Source organism: Pinus tabuliformis, chromosome 7 (genome assembly GCF_031772625.1).
Source record: "Pinus tabuliformis cultivar Carrire ecotype Pingquan chromosome 7, CPIR1, whole genome shotgun sequence".
NCBI classification, from domain to species: domain Eukaryota; kingdom Viridiplantae; phylum Streptophyta; class Pinopsida; order Pinales; family Pinaceae; genus Pinus; species Pinus tabuliformis.
Window position 1 is genome coordinate 1737973693 of NC_142293.1, and position 6872 is coordinate 1737980564.

The following is a 6872-nucleotide window of genomic DNA, read 5'->3' on the forward strand; positions in this document are numbered from 1 at the left end:
AGAAACACTTTATGAATCCTGAGAAGAAAAGCAGTTTTATTATATTACTGAACTCTGTCTTTCTACATAAGCCAAAACAGTACTCTGTTTTTATAAAATCTCCAACCCCCATTACATAGATGTTTCAGCTATATATAGCATCCTTATTCTAACTAATCGATATTCCTCCTCCAGCATGAGGGGAATTCGATTCTGCCTATGATGACACCTACTAACATTTGAAACTAATTAATAAATACAACTGACTGTTAATTGACAGCTCTAAAATCCGAAATCAACTATGACTCTAACTCCATAACAGCCTTGGTCTTCAATCATTTTCGTTCACTGACATCTGGTTCCCTTTGGCGGTGGCTGTGATGGACTTTTAATGCTTCATGTTGCTCTTTAATGCCACATCCTTTCCAATACCCTGAAATATATGAAACTGTCCCTGTGTATCGGTATTTAGTATGCCTTACCATGTCCAGATCCAACGAAGTATATCCTTTACCTTTCAGTTACCCCAAAATGGAGCAAACTACCACGTCTTTGATGTGCTGTCCACCGTTTGCATACGTTGAGCTTCTGCTCTTTTTTATTTATGAATTTTCCACAAAGATCCACCTCTGACTTATCCTTCAAACTATTCTGAAGCCTCATCTTGCCCATATTTTCATCATTTCTAACACCAATGTCTGAAGCAAATTTCTCTGTCAACTGTCCAATTCGAAAATCCTTCCCCTCAGGCTTTTCTGCATTATTAAATTTGCCTCCTTTGCAACTTTACATTTGCGAGATTCTGCAGCAGCCAAAGACATAGCCTCTTGTGCTTGTTTTGCTGTCTGTTGTAACTCTGCTTCTTGTTGTTTGCATCTGTGTGTCAAGTTCCCAACCTGGTCCTGCAAATTCATAATCTCCTGAGTCATAAGTGTATTTGTCTTTGTAAGGCCATCAACAAGAGTTTTGGAAGAAGCAAGGCCTGCCATAGAAGGAGTAGGTGTTGCAGAACGAGGTGGACTGGGTCTCCTTGAGAATGGAGAGACAGCTCGTGAAGTGTTTCTAGATTGTGGAAGGGAAAGAAGTGTTTTTGATAGTTGTGGATCAACTGAAACCAAAAACTTAATATCCTTTAAATTTGGCAAAGCAGTGCCAAGGGAAGCTCGATTTGAAGCTGATGTATCAGACTTCTTACCACTCTTAGTTTGATATTTTGCTTCTGGAGGAAGCCCCTGTGTTTTTGAATTTTTTGTTTCTGGCCTATCTGATCTATCTATGTTGTCATTTGGACGCCTGGGTATCATATTTCTTTTATTGTTATTTGATACCATAGCTAGTTCCAATGCTTTCTTCAATTTGATAAAACAAGAATCACATACACGATATGGTTTATTTGGATTAGGAGCAAGTGCAGCTCTCAAATCCTTTTTAGAACTACATGAATGGCAGTGTACCAATCCACAATTATAGCAGTTGTGACGCTTTCTGGTGAATCCAAATGACTGCCTGCATCCTGAACATACTGATTGATCTGCACCTGATACCCACTTGTGAAGACATATAGCTGTCGTAAAAGTGGAGCCACATGCAATGTCCTTAACACGCTTGTCTTTCAACACCTCAACCAGTGTAGGTGTCTTACGATCTTCCACATCTCCATGACCCAATCTTCCATTGGCTCCTTTTCCCCAAGTATAAACTTCCCCTTGTCTTGTAACAAGAGGAGCATGTCTAACTCCACAAGCAATATGATGGACATCTAAAACCAATGCAGACTCTAATGGCTTTGGTAGAAGTGCATCTGTGTTTGGAACTGTTAAATTGGTGTCTTTTTCAACAGCACCTCCCAAAACACCATCCCAGGTTCCCTCACCCCAAACATAAACATCCCCCAGGGCATCATAATCATCTTGACCAGAACCTTGACTTGAAGAACTAGGGGCACTTGAAACACTAACTCTGAAAGCTTCTGGAGAAATGCCTTTCGCTTGCATCTTTATACAATCTTAAACCGCATCTCAGCTTGTTGAATGTTAAAATACGCGGATGAAAGGAGATCTGTTCCTCCTACCGAGACTAACTGACTTGTTTAAATAAGTTCCGCTCAAGTAACAACAAGAGCTCCCACTTGGTCTATGGATCTTAGAATCTCCGTTTTCCTGGGAACTAAGGGATTTGATCCTTCCCTTTTCATTTTCTATTAATAATTCCTCTAAGCTTCGGTTAGTTTCAACAGCTCTACAAAACTCTGCACGCAATTCAGATGCGAGGTGTTTTCTAATAAAACGACGAACTCCGTGAACAGCATCTGGATCTGCAACTTCCATGAGGTCCATGATTTCTCCCTCTCCAGGTAAAGTGATTGCCTTTGCTATGAACTCTTTGTCCAAATTCGAATCACAAAGAATACTTCTTAGTCCATTGACAAATTTTGGGTCCACACTCAATGGTTGATTCTGTTGTGCCTTATCTACGAGAGAGAGCATGAGTTTTCTTGCCAATGTCTGGCCAGCCTCCCACCGGTTAAACTCATCTGAATCATGTGCAAGTAGAAAGTACAAATCATCATCAGTGATATCTAAAACAATACGCACAGGAGCACTATAATTGCGTAGTACAGAGGGAATTGATCTTTCAGGAATGTCAACAAAGACAAACTCTTCTTCCTCCTTTTCAATACGAAGGATTACTGTTGAAACGAAATGACCTTCAGTAGTAAAGGACTGCAGAGATCCTCGATTATAGACTGATTAAAGAGGCAGATCTTTTCCGTTGGAATCCAGCAACCCAACGGCCACAGGTATAAACATCGGTTCTTTCACTGATTGACCTAGAGTAGGAGGAATTTCTTGCCTCAACTTAAGTGTATAAGTATTTCCCTCAGAGTTGTAGGATGATTACATTTTTAGAACAGGAGTTCCCGCTTGTGAATACCATAACAAGAAATTTGAAAGATCTGCATTGTTGGCATCACGCATAGCAGCAAGGAAATCATCACAAGTTACTGCTTGCCCATCATGTCTTTGAAAATAAAGATCCATTCCCTTACGAAACCCTGACTGCCCTAACATGGTCTTGTACATCCTGACAACTTCTGCTCTCTTCTCATACACCGTTACAGTATAGAAATTGTCCATCTTGATATATGAATGTGGATGCACAGGGTGAGCCATGGGACCAACATCCTGAGGAAATTGATAATTACGCAGCTTCACCACATCTCCAATTCGCTTAACAGCACGACTGCCCATGTCAGATGAGAATTCCTGATCTTTGAAAACTATAAGTCCTTCCTTTAAACTTAATTGAAACCAATCCCGGCATGTTACCCTGTTACCAGTTCAGTTGTGGAAATACTCATGACCAATAACACCCAAGATAGCAGCATTACATATGTCAAAATCGGGACATGTTTCACAACGGCATCCTTGCCCTGTCTCAATATCATGATGACAGGTATTGCATGTGGTTACAAATGCAGGTGCTGTAGGATTATGTAAGTGATAAAGAACCATCATGGAAGAATGCTTGGCACGTCGCAAAGTATCATATTGGTAATGATTTCCTTGACAAAGGCTAAGAAAGGCCTGACGGGTATCAAAGAATTCACTCTCCAAAATTTCATCTTTATCCCCAGTATCTGCAGGAACATCTGTCACTTCAACAGAATTAAATAAATGTTTTTCCCTACTGTTGACAGGATGCCACTCCCTTTCATCAAGCTTTTGTTGTGCCTCGTAACATATATCACATAATTGAAAATTCTTACACTGGCTGCAAGCCCAGCGTTTGCCAGAAACAATGAAGTGACAACAATGTTCTCCTTTGTGGCCTTCCGCAACATTGCAAGATACCATTCACAGAGCTTATCAGATTTCGGTGTCTTCTATATCTCTGGGTGGCAATAAAGAATATAATCCTCTCCCTTCAATGGAGGACAGGCCCATATATAACAGCTTGTCAAACCTCGTTTCTTGCAGTATTTTCATCAATCCGCTTTAAATATCTGTCATTTCCCAATTCAAAGATATTGCAATAGAAGGAACCCCTGACATGAGAGCTTCCCTTGCACTTGCAACAGTGCCAGAATAAATGATGTGATATCCGCAGTCTGATTCCTTGTTGATTCTACTGATTACCACAGAAGGCTTCTTCCAAGGAAAGAGTGCTCCAGATTAACCTAATGAAACACCATCTGCTGGGGTACTAAAAAAAACTTATAAGCTGACAACTGTTGATGCAAACCAAATGAATTTTGATAAACATGACAGCTGGGTAAGGTCTGCTATGGATTAGGACAAATCCCCGATTTCGTAGCGTAGCCAGTGCAAAATATGAATTATGCGCTACGAAATCACTTAAAACATGCTGCGCTGCGAAACTGATAGAAAGGATTTATGTGCTTTTGACAAACAATCGAACTGATGCGAAAAATTTAAAATTTTTTCTTGAGTGATAACACCTTCTAACTGAGATTGATGCTTAGATCATATTACTATTTAAGTGTGCTGTGTGCGTATATGGTTTTCAGCGCTGTTCCATAGTTTATCAGTAACCGGTGTTGTTCCATTAGTGTGTGATGTTCGATCTGCCTTAAGAGTGAAAGATTGTCGTTTGAATATGATTAATACATTTGATTTGATAGATTAAGTTTGTTACTGCTTGTGAGACTGAGTTGTTGTTCTATTTCTTTAGCTGCTGTTCCATTTAAGAATTGTTGTTCCATTACAGACTTTCTGTTCGATTTCTTATTTGCTGTTCCATTTTCTTATCTGCCGTTCCATTTACTGGTATTTGTTATTTTGGTGTGGGAGACGATCTAAGGCTGTAGTGAGCCTTGGAATTTACTTTCTGGCTCCCAGATCCACGATCTGTTCTCTGATTTCCTTTTCCATCAGTTTCCAAAGGGATGGGTTATTGCTACTGAACCCTTGACTAATAAGTTTCTTAGTCTTTTGAGTGTGTGATTTACTCTTTTGAAGTAGTTAAGCTGTAGACAAGCATCCGTTTACTCTTGTATTTCTGAACACTGTACTACTAGCATTACTCTGGAAAATGATAGCCTCAGACTGAGACACTCTTTGAAATAACAAAACGCTCCCGGATTGACATATTAATGTGAGGTAATTAGAGGTGAAAGAGACCCTTTTTATAGCTCTACACGCGTATACACGCATTTTAACAGAACAAAAGTAGCATATAACATATACACACACTTTCACAAGAGGAAGAGCACATACATGTTGGAAACCAAGTTTTTGGTCCAAGGTATTTGATCCAAGGTATTTTGGTCCAAGGTAATTGGTCCAAGGAATTTGGTCCAAGGTATTGACCCTAGGTATTGGGTCCAAGGTATTGGTCCTAAGTGGTTTTGGTCCAAGGTATTGAGAAAGTCCTAAGAGTATATAAGGAGGAGAATATCATTAGGCCAAGTGGTGCAAGAAATGAGATTCTAAGGAATACTTCTATCTGAAGTATATATTATGTTATAGGGTTATGTTTGGGACTGGATCTAAAATATTCATGTGCACCTTGAGTTCAACATTGGATCAGGAATCATGAGACTTGAAATGACTTATTCTTGAATGATCTGATATTGTTTAAGACCAAATCTGATGTTTTGCGCCTGTTCTATTTGTTATCTGTCATGATCTGGGTTTGTCTGAAGTCTGGAATTGCAGCAAAGTTCTGAGTCAAAATTTGTAGATCTGTATGCAAGTTTGTCTTGGTCAAAGCACCTGTACATGCAGGTTCAACTCTTTCAAGTAGTGTATACAAAAAGAAAAGCTTTTGTTTAGATCTGACTGATCTATCTGATCAAATTCTATGGTTTTATTGTTGTCTATCAATGAAGTCCTCTTAGATCTGAACGTAGAAATATTATATAAGGAAATTGAGTCCGATTGATTGATTGAGATGGAAGGGTGATCCTTGCTGGTATTTGTTTTGAACTTTGTAATATGACAGTAGATCTTCAGAATGTCACTGATTGGTACAGTCTATGGTTCAGAAGTTTATGATTCAGTATCTTTAGATATATACGTAGGTTGGGTTAAAGGAAGTAGCGTATACACGCAGGTTGGGTTCAAAGAAGTAGCGTATACACAATTAATGCATGATTTTTGAGGTTACAGATGGCTCTGGATGATGATGCAGGGTTCTGGGTTCAGCACAGTGTTCTGGTGTCAATGATCTGATTGTTCAGATTAACTGAATATTGGTTGATGCAGTTTAAGTTTAAAAGGCTTTGATGGGTCCAGTGTGAAAATTTGATGAAACGTGGCCTTCAACTTGTGGTGTTATGATCCAGGAGTATCCAATCTAAAAATTCATGAAACGTGGTCCCTGGTGGAAGAGTGGAGTTTTCTGTAGGCTGGCACCTACATACTAGTAAACATATTGGCTAGTACAAGAGCTAGGGGGTTGTAGCTCCCTTCCAGTAGAAGCTGAAAAATGAGAGAAGGTTGTAACCTTTTGTAGTTAGAAGCCTGCGTACTGGTATGAATCTACACTACTACAAGATTGTAAACAAATTTTCTTATTATTAAAAGAAGACAGGGATGACAGCAATAGGTGGTTTTTACCCACATTGGGTTTCCACCTTAAATCTTGGTGTTCATGTGTGTTGCTTATGTGTGATTCTTTACTCTGCTTTTACTGCATTATCTAATAAATCCCTGATATACTGGTTTAAGCTCAACACATGATAAATTGTCTAAATCCCAAGTTCTATGCATATATGTTGGTTTCTTTAAGCACAGTCATGTGTACACGCTAGTTCACTTCACTGAAGTAGCGTATATAAATCTGTTTGGGAAATAAAATTATTGATCTGATAATACTGATTCACCCTCCTCTCAGTATTATTTCCAATAATCCTTCAGAAGAATCTT

The 6872-nt window shown here is 39.1% G+C and overlaps 1 pseudogene; it reads right to left on the reverse strand.

Annotated features, from left to right (window-relative positions):
* Positions 1 to 2012: 2012 nt before the first annotated feature.
* On the reverse strand, positions 2013 to 3320 carry LOC149255281 (puromycin-sensitive aminopeptidase pseudogene; annotated as a pseudogene).
* Between the last annotated feature and the right edge of the window lie 3552 nt (positions 3321 to 6872).